This window comes from Pan paniscus, chromosome 17, assembly GCF_029289425.2.
Source record: "Pan paniscus chromosome 17, NHGRI_mPanPan1-v2.0_pri, whole genome shotgun sequence".
Classification (NCBI taxonomy): Eukaryota; Metazoa; Chordata; class Mammalia; order Primates; family Hominidae; genus Pan; species Pan paniscus.
The window spans coordinates 53,117,757-53,136,044 of record NC_073266.2 but is presented as its reverse complement, the minus strand read 5'-3'; the positions used below and the strand labels follow the sequence as shown (position 1 = coordinate 53,136,044).

General features: G+C 39.7%; 1 long non-coding RNA gene across 2 annotated transcripts in view; it reads left to right on the top strand.

Moving 5' to 3' along the window:
* Positions 1-16,183: 16,183 nt before the first annotated feature.
* The window catches only part of LOC103783602 (uncharacterized), a 42,216-nt gene continuing 40,111 nt past the window's right edge, over positions 16,184-18,288 (top strand). For both annotated transcript variants that reach the window (XR_609167.4, XR_008621981.2), the window contains exon 1: positions 16,184-17,074. This is a non-coding gene — a long non-coding RNA (uncharacterized LOC103783602). The remainder of the gene's footprint in view (positions 17,075-18,288) is intronic.

The following is an 18,288-nucleotide window of genomic DNA, read 5'->3' as shown; positions in this document are numbered from 1 at the left end:
TGTTTACCACAGAGGGAAGGGCTGGCCCACCCACCAGCCATAACAACCTGTGGGCACAGTTTTGCAGGGCCCCACTCCGTTCTCCCAAAGCCTAAGTTTTAGCAAAATGTTGTTTATAACCCCCGAGGCTCAGATTCTAGCTCTGCCTCCACATGTGAGCTGTGTGACCTTGGCCAAGTCCCTCTGCGAATCTGTTATCTCCATCCCTGCATTAGGGCTGGGGAGGCCCGGGGGAGACTCATGTACGGAGGCTGGGGGAACCCCAGGTTCTTTATGAGTTATTGTAAGGATCGTTAGCAACAGCAGAAGCACATGGAGATCCCTGTGCCTCCACAGCGGCAGACTGGACTTCTGAGAGGCACCTTGTGACTTGCAGCCTTTTTGGTTCCCCCAGGAGAGCCAGGCTGGGGATCTCCCAGTGCATTTCTCAGCCCATTTTTCCCTATTGGAGCTGGAGCTAGGGGTGAGACTTTGGGGGCCTGGACTCCCAAGGGAGGGGTGTTATACTCTGGTGCAGATGGTAAGGGAGCCCTGTGCTGGCCCTTCTCACCTTATGGAGTCTGCTGCATACTTCACAGATGCTTTGGGTCAGGGGCTACCCAGTCCACCAGCCCTGCTGACACAGGGTCCTGGAGTTTAGGGCACATTCTCCCTCCAGGGCAGGGCAAGGCCGGGCAGGGTAAGGCAGGTATGGACCTGATAGCCAAGGAGCCAGGACACTGGCGCAGACATGGGACATGTCCCTGCCTGTGTCTTCTCCACATACAGTTTCCTAGGCCCTGGCATGTCCTCTCCTGAACAGAGGAGGAGGAGGAAACTGGAGCAAGGCAAGTTCAAATAATTTGCCCAGACCACGGTGCAGTGAGCAGGGAGATGAGGATTTGAACCAGGCCTGTTGCTCCAAGGACTGGGCCTTTTCTGGTACAGAAGGGGCTACCTTTACACAGGTAGCTCCTCTGGCTGGAAGGATGTCTGTTTTAGACATCTAGTCCTGTTGCCCCAACCCTGCTCTGGGACACCTCATAGCAACAGTCTTGTGACTTGGGACAAAATACTCAATCTTCTGGGACCTCAATTTTCCTTGCAAAGGAAGGTGATGGAAATAATAACTGCTTCTTGGAGTTTTTATGATAATAATTCCTTGTTATTCTTATTAGTAGCAGTAGTATTGACGTCAAAGCTGACATCCACCAAGTGTGTTTACTTATATTAAAGCAGGCAATGTGGGGGGCAGAATAATGACCTCTCAAAGACATCCACATCGTAACCTATGAATATGAATATGTTAGGTTACATAGCAAAGGGATTACATTTGTTGCAGGTGAAAGTGAGGTTACTCATCAGCTGGCATTACGAAGGGGAGATTATCTTGTATCATCCAGCTGGGGCCATTATACTTACAAGGGTCCTTAAAGTAGAAGAGAGAGGCAGAAGAGGAGATCAGAGTGATACAATATGAGACCTCAACCCGCTCTTGCTGGCTTTGAAGACAGATGAAGGAGGTCATCAGTCAAAGCATGCAGGCAACCTCCAGAAGCTGGAAAGGGAAAGGACAGGTTTTCCCCTTGAATCTACAGAGAGGAACAGAGCCCTCTTACTTTTAGCCCATGTCGGACTCCTAGCCTCAAGAACTGCAGGATAATACGTTTGTGTTGTTTTAAGCCACGAAGCTTTTGGTAACCTGTTATAGCAGCCATAGAAAACCAACATGGAAGGTAATGGTGAAGTCCCTTTGTAAACAATCATGGTGATAAGGTGTGCTACAGAGCTCATAAAAGGAGACTCCGCATTATATGTACACAGCAACTCTAAGATATGTCCCAACCTTGGGAACATTAAAATACTTAACAATGTTAAGTAAAAAGGGAGAGTCATGGTTCCAGACAAGATGGAATAAGCACACCTCTCCCTGTTTGTCCTGGTAAGTACAGCTAAAAACTATGGGCATTATATATGAAACAAAATTAAAAGATGTTAAAAGGTGGTAAGAAGAAGGCAGACCAGGGAGGGACTCAGGACCTTAGGAGAAACAGGATTGTGAATTCCCTCTGTGTGTGTGTGTGTGTGTGTGTGTGTGTGTGTGTTTTGTTTTGTTTTGTTTTGTCTTATGTACCTGGAGTGGATGCTAGAGAAGCCTGCAGCCTGGAGACACCAGTGAATACAGGCAAAAGAAGCTCCAAGAGTGGCTCACTCCCTGTATTAGTTCATTCTCATTCTGCTATGAGGACATACTCGAGACTGAGTAATTTATAAAAGAAAGAGGTTTAGTTGACTTACAGTTCTGCAGGGCTGGGGAGGCATCAGGAAACTTGCAATCATGGCAGAAGGGAAAGCAAACATGTCCTTCTTCACATGGTGGCAGGAAGGAGAAGAATGAGAGCTGAGCGAAGGGGGAGACCCCTTATAAAACCATCACATCTCGTGAGAACTTACTCATCATCCTGCGAATAGCATGGGGGAAACCACGCTCATGATTCAATTATCTCCCACTGGGTCCCTCCCCCAACATGTGGGGATTATGGGAACTACAAATCAAGATGAGATTTGGGTGGAGACACAGCCAAACCATATCACTCCCTCTAGCTTAAGGACCAGGAAGGAGGCAGCCTAGAACTTATCAAACCAATAACCAGTAAAATCTTAACTTAAATAAAAAAAGATAGGTAACAGATACTGATACTGATACAACACACATTTTAGAATTATCTGACAGGAATTTTAGAGGAGCCATCATAAAAATACTTCAGTTAGCAATTATGAACATACTTAGAACACAAGTAAAAATAAGTCTCAGCAAATAAATAGAAATTTCCAGCAAAGAAACTGAAGATATAAATAAGGATAAAATGGAAATTTTAGAACTGAAAACTTATAACTGAAATAGAAATCTCACCAAATAGGCTCAATGGAATAATGGAGAGGGGAGGGGAAAATATTGAATTTCAAATAGATCAATAGCAATTACCCAACTTGAACAATAAAGACTAAAAACAGGCTTATAAAAGAAAGAAAAAGAACATTGCCTCAGGGACCTGCAGAACTATAACAAAAGAGCAAACATTTGTGTCACTGGAGTTGCAGAAGGAGATGAGGAAAAGCATGGGGCTGAGAAAGTTTTCAATGAAATAATGGCTAGAAATATCCCAAGTTTAGCCAAAGATATAAATCTACAGATTCAAGAAGCTGAGCATTTGAGGTCAGGAGTTCAAGACCAGCCTGGCCAACATGGTGAACCCCATCTCTACACAAACAGAAAAATTAGCTGGATGTGGTGGCATGTGCCTGTAATCCCAGCTACTTGAGAGACTGAGGTAGGAGAATCACTTGAACGTGGGAGGTGGAGGTTGCAGTGAGCCAAGATCATGCCACTGTGCTCAAGCCTGGGGGACAGAATGCGATTGCGTCTCAAAAAAAAAAAAAAAAAAAAAAAAAAAAAAAAAAAGCTGAGCAAACCTCAAACAGCATAAGCCCAAAGAAAGCTACATCAAGAACATCATAATCAAGATTTTGAACATGAAAGACAAATTTTAAAAATCATGGTATCAGTGAGAAAATAATGACACCTTGCCTATAAAGGAAAAACAATTCAAATGACAGGGAATTTCTTACTGAGAACCACAGAGGCCAGAGAAAGTGGCAAAACATTTTTCAAATGCTAAAAGTAAAGAACTGTCAACCCAGAATTCTGTGAACATATCCTTAAGGAATGCTGGGTAAGTCAATACATTCTCAGATGCAGAAAAACTAAGATAATTTGTTGCCTTCAGAAGTATCCTAAAAGAATGGCTAAAAGAAGTTCTTGAAACCAAAAGGAAAGATATAAGAAGGAATCTTGACCCCTACCTTATTTCAAGTACAAAAATTAACTCAAACAGGATCAAAGACCTACATTTAAGAGGTAAAACTATAAAACTCTTTTTAAAAACAGTATCAACTTTTATTTTCTTTTGATTCAGCAGGTACATGTGCAGGTTTGTTACATGGGTATATTGCATGATGCTGAGGTTTGGGGTATGATTGATCCCATCAGCCAGGTAGTGAGCACAGTACCCAATAACTAGTTTTTCAACCCTTGCCCCCCTCCCTTCCTCTGCCTTATAGTAGTCTCCAGTGTCTATTGTTGCCATCTCTATGTCCATGAATACCCAGTTTTTAGCTCCCACTTATAAGTGAGAACATGTGGTGTTTGATTTTCTGTTCCTATGTTAATTCGCTTAGGAAAATGGCCACTAGCTGCATCCATGTTTCTGCAAAGGACATGATTTCATTCTTTGATGACTGCACAGTATTCCATAGTGTATATGTACCACATTTTCTTGATCCAATCCATCACTGATGGGCACTAGGTTGATTCCATGTCCTTGCTGTTGTGAATAGTGGTGTGATGAACAAGAATACATGAATCTTTTTGATAGAACAATTTATTATTTTTTTGAGTATATACCAGTAATGGGATTACTGGGTCAAATGGTAGTTATGTTTTAAGTTCTTTGAGAAATCAAACTGTTTTCCTTAGTGGCTGAACAAATTTACATTCCCACCAACAGTATATAAGTGTTCTCTTTTCTCTGCAGCCTGCCAGCATCTATTGTTTTTTGAATTTTAATAATAGCCATTCTAACTGGTATGAGATGGTATCTATTTGTGGTTTTGATTTGCATTTCTCTGATGCTTTGTGATGTTGAGCATTTTTCAACATGTTTTTTGGCCACTTACACATCTTCTTTTAACAAGTATCATTCATGTCTTTTGTCCACTTTTTAATGGGGTTATAATTATTATTATTTGCTTGTTGAATTGAGTTCCTTATAGATTCTGGTGGTTAGACTTTTGTCAGATGCATACTTTTTGAATATTTTCTTCCATTCTGTAGTTTGCCTGTTTACTCTGTTGCTAGTTTCTTTTGCTGTACAGAAGCTCCTTACTTTAATTTGGTCTCACTTGTCAATTTTTTTGTTTTTGTTGCAACTGCTTTTGAAGAGTTAGTCATAATTTTTTCCCCAAGGCTGATGTCCAGAATTGTGTATTCTTGGTTTTCTTCTAGGATTCTTATAGTTTAAGGTCTTAAGTTTAAATCTTTAATCCATCTTGAGTTAATTTTTATACATGGTGAAAGGTGGAGGTCTAGTTTCATTCTTCTGCATATGGCTAGCCAGCTATCCCAGCACCATTTATTATTAAATAGGGAATCCTTTCTCAGTTGCTTATTTTTGTTGACTAAAACTCTTATAAAAAAACACAGATAAGTAAATCCTTGTGATCTTGGGTTTGGCAATGGTCTCTTAAATACGACACCAAAAGCACAGCAACCAAAGAAAAAAATAGATAAATTGTATTTCATCAAAATATAAAACTTTTGGACTTCAAAGGATACCATGAAGAAAGTGAAAACATTAGCCCACATAAGGGGAAAAATATTTTCAAATCATATATTTGATAAGGGACTTGTATTGATAATATATAAAAAAACTCTTACAATACAATCATATTTTTTAATGGGCAAATGATCTGAATACACATTTCTCCAAAGAACTTATGCAAATAAACAGATGAAAAGAGGCTCAACATTATTAGCCATTAGGGAAATGCAATTCAAAATGGCAATGAGATACTGTTCCACACCCACAAGGATGGCTATTATGGAAATAGACAGATAGTAACAAGTGTTGGCAAGGATGTGAAGCAATTAGAATCCTTATACAGTGGTGGTGGGAATGTAAAATGATATAGCTGCTTCAAAAAACTGTTTAACAGTTCTTTAAAATGTTAAACATAGACCTGCGATGTGACCCAACAATTTCACTCGTATGTACTCAAAAAAAATGAAAATATATGTCTACACAAAATTTGTACATGAATGTTCATAGTAGCATTATTCATAATAGCCTAAAAGTAGAAACAACCTAAATGTCCATCAACTGATGCATAAATTAAATATGGCATAGCCACACAATGGAATATGGATGAATTTTGAAAATATTATGTTAAATGAAAGAAGCTAGTAACAAAACACCACATATTGCTGTGTTCCATTTATATAAAATGTTCAGAATAGGCAACCCTACAGAGAAAGTAGACTAATGGTTACCTAGGATTGGGGGGTGATAGCTAAAGGGCGTGGAGTTTCTTTTTGCAGTGATTAAAATGTTCTAAAATGGATTGTGAGGATGGTTTTAAAACTCTGTGACTATACTAAAAAAAAACCCACTGAATTGTACACTGTGGGCAAATTGTATGTTATATGAATTATAAAGCTGTCACAAAAAAAAAAAACAAGGAATCTTGGAACATCAAAAAGGAAGAAAGAGGCCAGGTATGGTGGCTCACGCCTATAATCCTAGCATTTTGGGAGGCTGAGGCAGGTGGATAACTTGAGCCTAGGAGTTTGAGACCAGCCTAGGCAACATGGTGAAACCCTGTTTCTACAAAAAATACAAAAATACAAAAATTAGCTGGGCACGGTGGTGCATACCTGTAGTCCCAACTACTCGGGAGGCTGAGCTGGGAGTATCACCTGAGCCTGGGAGGTCAAGTCTGCAGCGAGCTGTGATTGCATCACTGCACTCCATCCTAGGCAACAGAGTGAGACTTTGTCTCAAAAAAAAAAAAAAAAAAAGGAAGAAAAAACCCAGAAAGGGTAAAAAGTTCAAGTAAATACAGTAGATTTTCCTTTTGCTCTTGAGTTTTCTAGGTTATGTTTGAAGGTTGAAGCAAAAGTTGCTCTTTTCTGATGTGTTTCTCAGTGTATGTAGAAGAAATAGTGAAGACAATTATATTACATATGGAAGAAGAGTAAAGAGACTTAAAGGGAGGCAAAGTTTTGTGGGAAAAGAAATCACGCCTGGATTCTCAGCATTCCTGTAAAAACCTCAAACACCAGGGACTCAGAAATTAATACTCAACAAAGATAGAAAATGTTTTTACTTCTCCTAGAAACATGTTACTTTCCACATATCATTAGGATTAAGTCTGCAGTCATTTGTTGCCCTAATGACGGAGCTAATAGCTTCCATCCAACAGGCCTTCTCTTATCTCCCCAAGACTCAAACAGTTACCATCCAGGATAGGCACCTAGATAATGTTATAATATTATTTTCCTAGGCATTGAAATTTCAAAAGGGATGAAACCCAGGACACAGAGACATTTGTAAACTGGACTAACACATTGAGCTTATTTAACTTCTAGAGATATGTATTTAATCCAAAGTGTTAGAGTAAGACATTTCTAAGAAGAATCTTTCAGAAGGGGAGAGGGAGGTGGTTGTTTCTTTCTGTTGAACATAAATGGCTAAAATGGACTTTTCGCTGTCCTTCACTTACAATACAGATTTTGTATGTATAGGACATTTGACCTGGATCTCATCACATTGTCCTGGGGACACAGAAGTATATGCTCATTATTTTCTATAATATAAATAATAAGAAAACTGATTCCAATCCAAAAACCTTATGTGTATACTCACAACACAATTTTTTAAAATGAACGTTAAAAACCTAATAGGGCACTTGAACTGAACGTAGACTGTGGTGTTATGTATTAATACTAAAACACCTTGAGCAACTGCTTAAAAAAGATGATACAAAAGATACATTCAAAAATGCCATAAGAAAATAAAAATCTCTAGAAGGTAAATAAAAATGCAAGCCTTGCACAAAGGCAAGAACAAAAAACAAACCAGGAAATTAAAAGCAGAGGAAACAACCAGAAAACAAAAAAATAAAGTGGCAGACTTAAGGCTAACATATCACTAATTACATTAAAAGTGAATGATCTAAATATACCAATTAAAAGATGAAGACTGGCAGGCTGAATTTTTTAAATGTTCCAACTATATCCAGGTACAAGAAATTCACTTTTAATATGATAACATATGTATATTGAAAGTAAAAGAATGGGAAAAGTTGTACCATGCAAACATTAATTGAAATGAAGTAGCTGCAGCTCTATTATCAGATAAGGTAGACTTCAGGGCAAAGAACATTGCTGGAGACAGAGGATCATTACACTTGATCTTAGTCAAAAGGCCAAGAAGTGATGGCAGATGATTACAAATGATTAAAGAGTCAATGAACCAAGAACACGTAAAAATCTTATATGTGTATGGACCAATACAGCAAAAACTGATAGAGCTGAAAGGAGAGGCCAGGTATGATGGCTCATGCCTATAATCCCAGCATGTTGGGAGACCAAGATTCGTGGATTGCTTGAGCCCAAGAATTCAAGACCAGCCTGGGCAACATGGTGAAACCCCGTCTCTACAAAAAATAGAAAAATTAGCCGGGTGTGCTAGCACTTGCCCGTAGTCCCAGCTACTTCGGAGGCTGAGGCAGGAGGATCATTTGAGCTGGGAGGTGAAGGATGCAGTGAGCTGAGATTGTGCGATTGCACTCCAGCCTGGGTGACAGACTGAGACTCTGTCAAAAAACAAAACAAGACAAAAAAAAAAAAAAAACCTCAAAGGAGAAATAGACAAATCTACAAATATATTTAGAGAATTTACAATTCATAGAAGAATTAGACAGAAAATTAGCAAGGATATAGGAGAATTCAACCTCATCATCAACCAACAGAATCTAATTGACATTTATAGAACAGTTTACCCAACAACAGTAGATTACACACTCTTTTCAAGTGCCCATGGAATATTTATCAAGATAGATATATCCTGGGCCATAAAACAAACCTTAACACATTTATTTCCTTTTCTTTTTTCTTTTTTAACTTTTATTCTAAGTTCAGGGGTACATGTGCAGGTTTGTTACATAGGCAAACTTGTGTCAGATTATTTCATCACCCAAGTATTAAGCCTAGTACCCATTAGTTATTTTTCCTGATCCTCTCCCTCCTCCCACCCTTCACGTTCAGATAGGTCCCAGTTTCTATTGTTCCCCTCTACATATCTATGTGTTCTCATAATTTAGCTCCCACTTATAAGTGAGAATGTGCGGTATTTAGTTTTCTTTCCCTGTGTTAATTTGCTAAGGATAATGGCCTCCAGCTCCATCCATGTTCCTGCAAAGGACATTGTCTCATCCTTTTTTCTGGCTGCATAGTTTTCCATGGTGTATACGTATATGTAAATGTACAACATTTTCTTTATTCAGTCAACCATTGATTGGCATTTAGGTGGATTGTTGATTCCATGTCTTTGTTATTGTGAATAGTGTTGCATATGCATGTATGTGTCTTCGTGATAGAACTATTTATATTCCTCTGGGTATGTATAGAGTAATGGCATTGCCAAGTCAACTGGTATTTCTGTTTTTAGGTCTTTGAGGAATTGCCACACTTTTTTCCACAATGAACTAATTTACACTCCCACCAGCAGTGTATAAGCATTCCTTTTTCTCCACAACCTTGCCAGCATCTGCTATTTTTTGACTTTTTATTAATATCCATTCTAAGTGGTGTGAGATGATATCTCATTGTGGTTTTGATTTGCATTTCTCTAATAATCAATGCTGAGCTTTTTTTCATATGTTTGTTGGCCACATGTATGTCTTCTTTTGAAAAGTGTCTGTTCATGTATTTTGTCCACTTTTTAATGGGCTTGTTTATTTTTTCCTTTTAAATTTAAGTTCCTTATAGATGCTAGATATTGGGCCTTTGTCAGATGCACAGTTGCAAAAATTTTCTTCCATTCTGTAAGTTGTCTGTTTACTTTGCTGATAATTTCTTTTACTGTGCAGAAGCTCTTTAGTTTAATTAGATCCCATTTGCCAATTTTTGCTTTTGTTGCAATTGCTTTTGGCATCTTTGTCATGAAATTTTTGCTCATTCCTATGTTCAGAATGGTATTGCCTAGTTTGTGTTCCAGGTTTTTATAGTTTTGGGTTTTACCTTTAAGTCTTTAATCCACCTTGAGTTAATTTTTGTATATGTTGTGAGGAAGGGGACAAGTTTCAGTCTTCTGCATATGGCTAGCCAGTTATCCTGGCACCATTTATTGATTAGGGAGTCCTTTTCCCATTGCTTGTTTTGTCAGCTTCGTCAAAGATCATATCGTTGTAGGTGAGTGGTCTTATTTCTGGGCTCTCTATTCTGTTTCATTGGTCTATGTGTCTGTTTTTATACCAGTAACACCCTGTTTTGGTTACTGTAGCCCTGAAGTATAGTTTCAAGTCTGGTGGCATGATGTCTCCAGCTTTTTTCTTTTTGCTTAAGATTGTTCAACTATTTGGGCTATTTTTTGGTTCCATATGAATTTTAAAATAGTTTTCCCTAGTTCTATGAAGAATGTTATTGGTAGTTTATTAGGAATAGCATTGAATCTATAAATTTCTTTGTGCAGAATGGCTATTTTAACAGTATCGATTCTTCCTATCCATGAGCATGGAATGTTTTTCCATTTGTTTGTGTCATCTCTGATTTCTTTTAGCAGTGTTTTGTAGTTCTCATTGTGACATCTTTCACCTCCCTGGTTAGCTGTATTCTTAGGCGTTTTATTCTTTTTATGACAATTGTGAATGAGATTGAGTTCCTGATTTGGCTCTTGGCTTGACTGCTGTTGGTGTATAGGAACACTTAGTGATTTTTGTACATTGATTTTGTATCGTAAGACTTTGTTAAAGTTGTTTATCAGCTTTAGGAGCTTTTCGGATGAGACCATGGGGTTTTCTAGGTATAGGATCATGTTGTCTGCAAACAGGGATAGCTTGACTTCCTCTCTTCCTATCTGAATGCCTTTATTTCTTTCTCTTGCCTGATTGCTCTGGCCAGGACTTCCAATACTATGTCGAATATGAATGGTGAGAGAAGCCATCCTTATCTTGTGTTGATTTTCAAGGGGAATGCTTCCAGCTTTTGTCCGTTCAGTATGATGTTGGCTGTGGGTTTGTTCCAGATGGCTCTTATTATTTTGAAAACCACCACACATTTAAAAGAACTGAAACAAAATAGGTTGTGTTCCTTCACCATAATAGGTTTAAATTGTGAATCAGTAACAGAAAAAAATAGGAAAATCACGAAGTACTTGGAAACTAAACAACATACTTCTAAATAATCCATGGGCTAAAGAAGAAACCTCAAGGGCAATTAAAGAAATTGAACTGAGTAGCATTGAAAATACAACATATCAAAATGTGAGGCACAACCAAAGTAGTGCTGAGAAGGAAATTTATGGCACTAAACATGTACAAAAGAAGGGAGGAACATCTCAAATCAATAATGTAAGCTCTTACCTTGAGAACCTAGACTGAAATAAGCTCAAAGCAAGGAAAAGGAAGGGAATAATAAAAGTAAGGGTAGACATAAATGGAATTGAAAACAAAAAATAATAGAAAAGAATCAATGAAACCAAAATGGATTTGTTGAAAAGGTCAATAATATTGACAAACTTCTAGTAAGACTGACAAATAAAGAAAAGAAATAAGATAAATCGGCAGTATCAGGAGTGAAACAGGGGATATCATTACAGACATTGAAGACATCAAAAGGATAATAAGGGAGTAATACACACAACTTTATACACAAAAATTCAACAACTTAGATGAAGTGGACCAATTCCTTTAAAAGTACAAACTAACCAAACTCACTAAATCTGAAATAGATCACTTAAAGTGTCCTGTAACAATTTAGAGAAATTTTTAGTTTAAAAATACGTAAAAGAAATGTCCACCTCCAGATGGTTTAACTGGATAATTCTACCAAACACTTGAAGAATTCTATACTAAGTTTATACATTTTTCCAGAAAATAGAAGAGAAGGGAACACTTCTCAACCCATTTTATGAAGTCAACATTAAACTGCTACCAAACCACATAATGATAGTACAAAAAAGTAAACTACAGACCAATATTGCTCACGAATATAGATGCAAAAATTCTTAACAAAATATTAGCAAACACAATTCAATGTATAAAAGAACTAAATACCATGACTAAGTGAGGTTTACTCCAGGGATGCAAGCATAGTTCAATATTTTAAAATCAATCAGTGTAATCCAACATTGTATTGTAGCTGGATGAGCTGCAGACAAAACTCCTCAGACACCGAGTTAAAGAAGGAAGGGGTTTATTCGGCTGGGGGCATTGGCAAGACTCCTGTCTCAAGAGCTGAGCTCCCCGAGTGAGCAATTCCTGTCCCTTTAAAGGGCTCACAACTCTAAGGGGGTGCGCGTGAGAGGGTTGTGATCGATTGAGCAAGCAGGGGGTACGTGACTGGGGGGTGCATGCACCAGTAATTAGATTGGAACAAAACAGAATAGGGATTTTCACAGTGCTTTTCTATACAATGTCTGTAATCTATAGATAACATAACCGATTAGGTCAGGGGTTGATCCTTAACTACCAGGCCCAGGGTGTGGCGCTGGGCTGTCTGCTTGTGGATTTCATTTCTGCCTTTCAGTTTTTACATTTTCTTTCTTTGGAGGCAGAAATTGGGCATAAGACAATATGAGGGGTGGTCTCCTCCCTTAGTATTAGTTTCCTAATGCTGCTGTAACAAAGTAGTACAAACTAGTGGCTTAAAGACAAAAGCCTATTATCTTACAATTCTGGAGGTCAGAAGTTCAAATTGGGTTTTACTAGGCTAAAATCAAGGTGTCAGTGTAGCTGTTTTCCTTTCTGGAAGTTTAAGAGGATAATCTGTTTTCTCGACTTTTCCAGCTTCTAAGCTGCTTACTTCCTTTGGCTGGTGGTCTCTTTCCATCTTCAAAGCCAGCAAAGGCCAGTGGAGTCTTTCTTACATCACAACTCTCTGACACTGACAGAGAGATGTTGCCTCCCTCCTTCACATTTAAGGGCATTGGGATTACGTTGGAACCAAGGGATAATCCTGGGATAATCCAGGATAATATTCCCATCTGAAGGTCAGGTGATTAGCCACCGAATTTCCATCTGTAACCTTAATTCGCCTGTGCTAACATACTGTTTCCAAGGATTGGAAACTGGCCATCTTTGGAAATCATTATTCTACCTACAATAATTTGCCCTCTGACTCCTGAAGATTTGCAACTATCCCACATACAAAATACATTCATCCCATCCCAAGGTTCCTCAAGGTCTCATCAAGTTGAAAAATCTCATCTAAGTCTCATCATCTCAAAATTCTCAAATTTCAACATGTAAATCAGATATGGGTACGGCTCTGTGTATGATCCATCCTGGAGCACAATTAACTACGTTCTGATTACTCAAAACATTTTATTTTAACATCATGTGCCATTTGGCATGATAAGGTGCACAGACCTCCTGACCTTACGGCCTCCTCCACCATGGTTCTCTGACTGCAATGATCACTACCTGTTCCTCAGGCCAAAAGGTGAAACATTGTCCTTGACTCCTTTGTTTCTCTCACATCCTACATCCCATGCATCCTCAAGTCTGTTGGTTTTATATTCAAAATCCACAACCCCATGCTGTTACTATCTCCCAATTCTTGTCACTCACTGGGTTCTTAAAACATACTCCTTACTGGACCCCAGTTGCCACTCTTAGTCCTAATAGAAAATTATCCACACCACAGCCAGAGTGACTTTTTTGAGATTTTTGTCAGCTCATTCTGCTCCTCTGCTCAAAACCAGCCTTTCTGACCCACTCACATTGAAATACAAGTCCTCGTAATGGCCTGTAAGGCCCATGTGATGTGGCTCCTGCGTGCTGCTCAGCCCTGCCTCAGGCCCTTCCTTTCCCCTCACGATGCCTGGCCACACTGCCTTGTTAGTCGTCCTGCATGATGATCTGCTGGTCTCAGGGCTTTGACCCTCACTGTTCTCCCACCTGGAACACTGCCTCTACTTGCTCCATGGCTTGCTCTTTTGTGCCTTTAGGTCAAACATCCCCTCTTCATGTAGGCTGTCCACCTGCTCTAGAATGGCCCTGTCTGCTCTGTCACTCTGTCAGTTGGTTTATTTTTCTTCATGGCACATTCTTCATTGTTAACTTGCTTTTTATTTATTTTCTTCCCCCTGCCATGTTAGATCCACAAGGGCAGGGAGTTTGGCATTCTGAGTCCTTGAGCGGTGTGAGACATAGAGGTGGCTCAAGGGTATATTTGGTGGTTTAATGAACAAATAAATGACCATCATCTGCAAATAATGAGAACAAATTGTTGATCTTGATGATATTTTCTGCCTCTCCTTTCTGTTTCGTGTCCTAATGCATTGCCAGGAGTGCACTACTGCTTAACTTCCTGAACACTGTCAAGCAGTAATGGTGATAGCAGGCATCCTTGTTTTGTTCTTGATTTAAATAGCAAAGTCTCTAGGGTTTTGTCGTTAAACATAGTTTTAGCTGTTCGTTTGAAGTAAAATTATAGCGCAATAATTTTTTAAGATGTATGTTAAACATATGCTTTTGCAACAAGTTACTAATGTTTTATCCCACATCCGTTGGTTCAGTACATTCATAGATTTTCTATTGAACCTTAGCTACATTTTGAGATAATCCCAACCTGAAGTAAATTGTTCTTTTAATAAAATGTTGAATTCTATCTGGTAATATCATATCTAGAAGTTTTGAGTCTGCAATCATGAAACTGGCTGAGACTTTTCTCCTGCAGGACAGTGTGGCCAGTCATGATGAAGGGACAGAAAGGGCCTGAGGCAGGGCTGAGCAGCATGCAGGAGCCACGTCATGTGGGCCTTATAGGCCATGGCGAGGACTTGCATTTCAATGTGAGTGGGCCAGAAAGGCTGGTTTTGAGCAGAGGAGCAGCATGAGCTGACAAAAGTTTGAAAAAAGTTACTCTGGCTGTGGTATGGAGAATTTTCTGTCCCACGCCAGCTTTTTATTCCTGTGGCTGCCTGTGGTATGTGAGTCTGTCTTCCTTGGAAGGCACACTCAGGGTGTAGTGTGAAGCCAAGTGGCCTGGGCTTAGTAACAATGGAATTGCTGAAGAGTAAATACTATCTTGTTTCTTTTCACTTTTTGCAGCTTCAAACATCTCTTTGCTAGAGTTAAGCTGAGTCATGTATCGGTTAAGTGGAATCAGATTTACATGCTTCTGCACTGGATCCACTTCCAGCTGCCCAGCTGCAGAGGGTCCTTGGTCTGGTCTGGCACACAGCTAGGGACAGTTGCTCCCCTGCCCCTGACACCAGCCCCAGCAGAAGGAAATGATGAGAACAGCAGAAGGGAAAAATCATTTGTTAATGCTATCTCTATCAAGATGTTGTAATTCCCCAAGGAGGCAGGCATTTTAGAGAGGACAAGACTGAGGCCTAGATTTTTGGATTTGAACCTGTGGCTATCTGACTTCAAAGCCTGTATTCTTTCCACAATGCCAGTCTCCTCTCACAACTGACCCCTTAACTTTGGTCATTTAAATGGCATAATTATGAATTGAGACCATGTCCCACTCCCTCCCTTTACCCCTGTATAGGAGCTACAGTGCAATGTTGGCCTGCTGTTCTGAAATCTGGCAAAAGCTGAAACTGAGGACAGAAAGTGAAAAGTTCTTTACAGCCTATGAGGCAGGAGCTCAGGCTCCTGGGACTGCTCTGTCTGCACAGCCTTATTTTTTAGAGACTGTGTCATGCTCTGTTGCTGAGGCTGATATGCAGTAGCACAATCATAGCTCACTGCAGTCTTAAACCCCTGGGCTCAAGCAATCCACCCACCTCAACCTCTCAAGTAGCTGGGCTACAGGTACGCACCACCACACCCAGCTATTAAAAAAAGAAAAATTTGTAGAGATGGGGGTCTTGCTATGTTGCCCAGGCTGGTCTCAAATTCCTGGCCTCAAGTGATCTTTCCATCTCATCCTCCCAAAGTGTCAGCATTACAGGTATGAACCACCATGGCTGGCCTTGGATCCAAGTTTATTCTTACGAAATACATAATTAACCAATAGTTTGTTCCACTGTGTAAGTCATCTTTTCACTTTCTTGATTGCATCCTTAAAAGCACAAAACTTTTAAGTTTTGGAGAAGTCCAGCTTATTTGTTTCCTACTTTTGCTGGTGCTTTTGGTTTCATGTCTATGAAGTCATTGTCTAATCCAAGGTCATGAAGATCATGCATGTTTCCTTCTAAGAGTTTTATGGTTTTAGCTCTTATATTTATGTCTTTGATTCATTTTGAGTTACTTTTTACATATGGTGTGATGTAGGGGTCCACCTTCCTTTTGCAGGCAGATACCCAGTTGTCCCACCACCATTTGTTGAAAAGACCATTATTCCATTGTATTTTCTTTGTACTCTTGTTGAAAATCAATTGACCTAAATATAAAGGTTATTTCTAGACTCTGAATTCTGTTCAGTTGATCTATATGACTATCCTCACACCATGTCCCACTCCCTCCCTTCACCCCTCTATAGGAACTACAGTGCAATGTTGGCTTTCTCTATTATTGTAGCTTTGTAGTAAGACCGTAAATCTTAGGGTGTGAGTACTCCAATGTTGTTCTTTTTTTTCAAAATTGTTTTGACTCTTCTGTGTACATTGATTTTCCGTATAGATTTTAGAATCAGCTTGTCAAGTTACGCAAAAAAAAAAAAAAAAAAAAAAAAGACACTTGAGATTTTGATAGGGATTGTACTAAATTTTCAGATCTGGGGAGTGTAAAGAACATGGCTGTGCTTTGGTCATGGATAGGCTGAGGTAAACATCTAGAGTGACTCAGTGAGTTTACAGCACAGGCATATAACTCCACTTGTTATCTTAGCCATGTAGCCATAACATAAGAAGGCTCATCATTTGGCTCTAAGCCACTATTGTCTGTAAAAGGTATTACTGACCTGCTGACACTGTACAGATGCGCTTGTGCCCAGAGAAGGAGAGAGAGAGCCAGAGCTGTCCGTCTTTGCAGATGGACAGGAGGGAGCCAGAGCACAGCTCTGCTCACTTGTACCCACAGAGAGAGAGAAAGAGTTAAGCTGCTGACCCTGAAGGGAGAGCCAGCCATGCAGCTGTGTGTGGGAGCCGCCGGGCTAAGCAGCCAAGACAAGGCGAACAGTGTGAGAGAGCTAGTGTGAGTGAGCTGCTGCTAAGAGAGTTACTGAATAAAACAACCTTTCACCTGCCTACGGCCCCCGCAGTGTTCTTTCAGCTATCTGCTCGTCCATCCACTCCCTTCGGACCTCAGCATGAGCTGGAACCTGACTCCCAACAGGACAGAGAGTAGTACCATTGTTGTGAGTTCTATTATTATGTTTTGTTTTATTTTTTCTAATTTGGTCTTGGGGTCTCTTTCTTGACAGTGGCTATAAGCTAAGAGAGCCCTGACTGGGGGGATAATTAGGTTCAAGTGTGTCTGTCAGGTGAGACACAATGAGAAAGTGAAACCAAAGTTTGTGAAACAGAAGAAATTTATTACTCACAGGTCCCAGAGAGGTTAGGGGTGCCTATGAGGTGTTGGGACATCTGGAGCCAACAAGAGGTGTAGTGCAGAAGGGGGCAGGCGGGGAGGGTGAGAGAGGAGAAAGTGGGAAGGGGGACTCGTGGTACTATACCTTCATTAAGTTCCATAGGCATTAACCTTTAGGCTTTCTCTCAGGAGTTGTAGACTGATTAGTTAACAAAAACCTGCTGAATGGGGAACTTATTTTTGTGACTCTGGTGTTGACCATTAGGATTTATTGTAGCCAGCAGCTGTGAGCTGTGTTGGGTTTTTGAGTCAGTAGGATGAGGAATAAGCAGGCTGTACTGGAAACGACCACAAAGGGAGGAGAAATTTTAAAAGCCAAAGGTGATAGAGTACAACTGGGTTTCAAATAACTTACATCAGACCTAAAAATGGATGCTGAGATGACAAGTATATTAAACAAACTTATAACAAACATCTTAATATTAGGCTTTTTGATTCATCAATGTGTGTTTATTTAGATCTTTAATTTCTTTCAGTGATGTTTTTGTTCTCAGCATGTAAGTCTTACACTTTTTTTGGGTTTTTTTTTCTTCAACTTTTATTACAGGTTCAGGGGTACATATGCAATTTTGTTACAAACGTATATTGTGTGATGCTGAGGTTTGGAGTGAATGAATCTATCTCTGAGGGGGTGAGCATAGTACCCAACAGATAGTTTTTCAGCCCTTGCCTCCCTCCCTCTCACCTCTTGTATTTCCCAATATCTATTGCTCTCATCTTTCTGTCCATGTGTACTTGTTGTGTATTCCCACTTATAAGTGAGAACACGTAGATTTGGTTTTCTGTTTCTGCAGTAGTTTGCTTAGGATAGTGGCCTCCACCTTCATCCAGTGTTGCTACAAAGGACTTGATTTTGCTCCTTTTTATGGCTGCATAGTATTCCATGGTGTATATGTACCATATTTTCTTTACTCAATCCAGAGTTGATAGGCACCTGGGTTGAATCCATGTCTTTGCTTTTGTGAACCATGCTGCAATGAA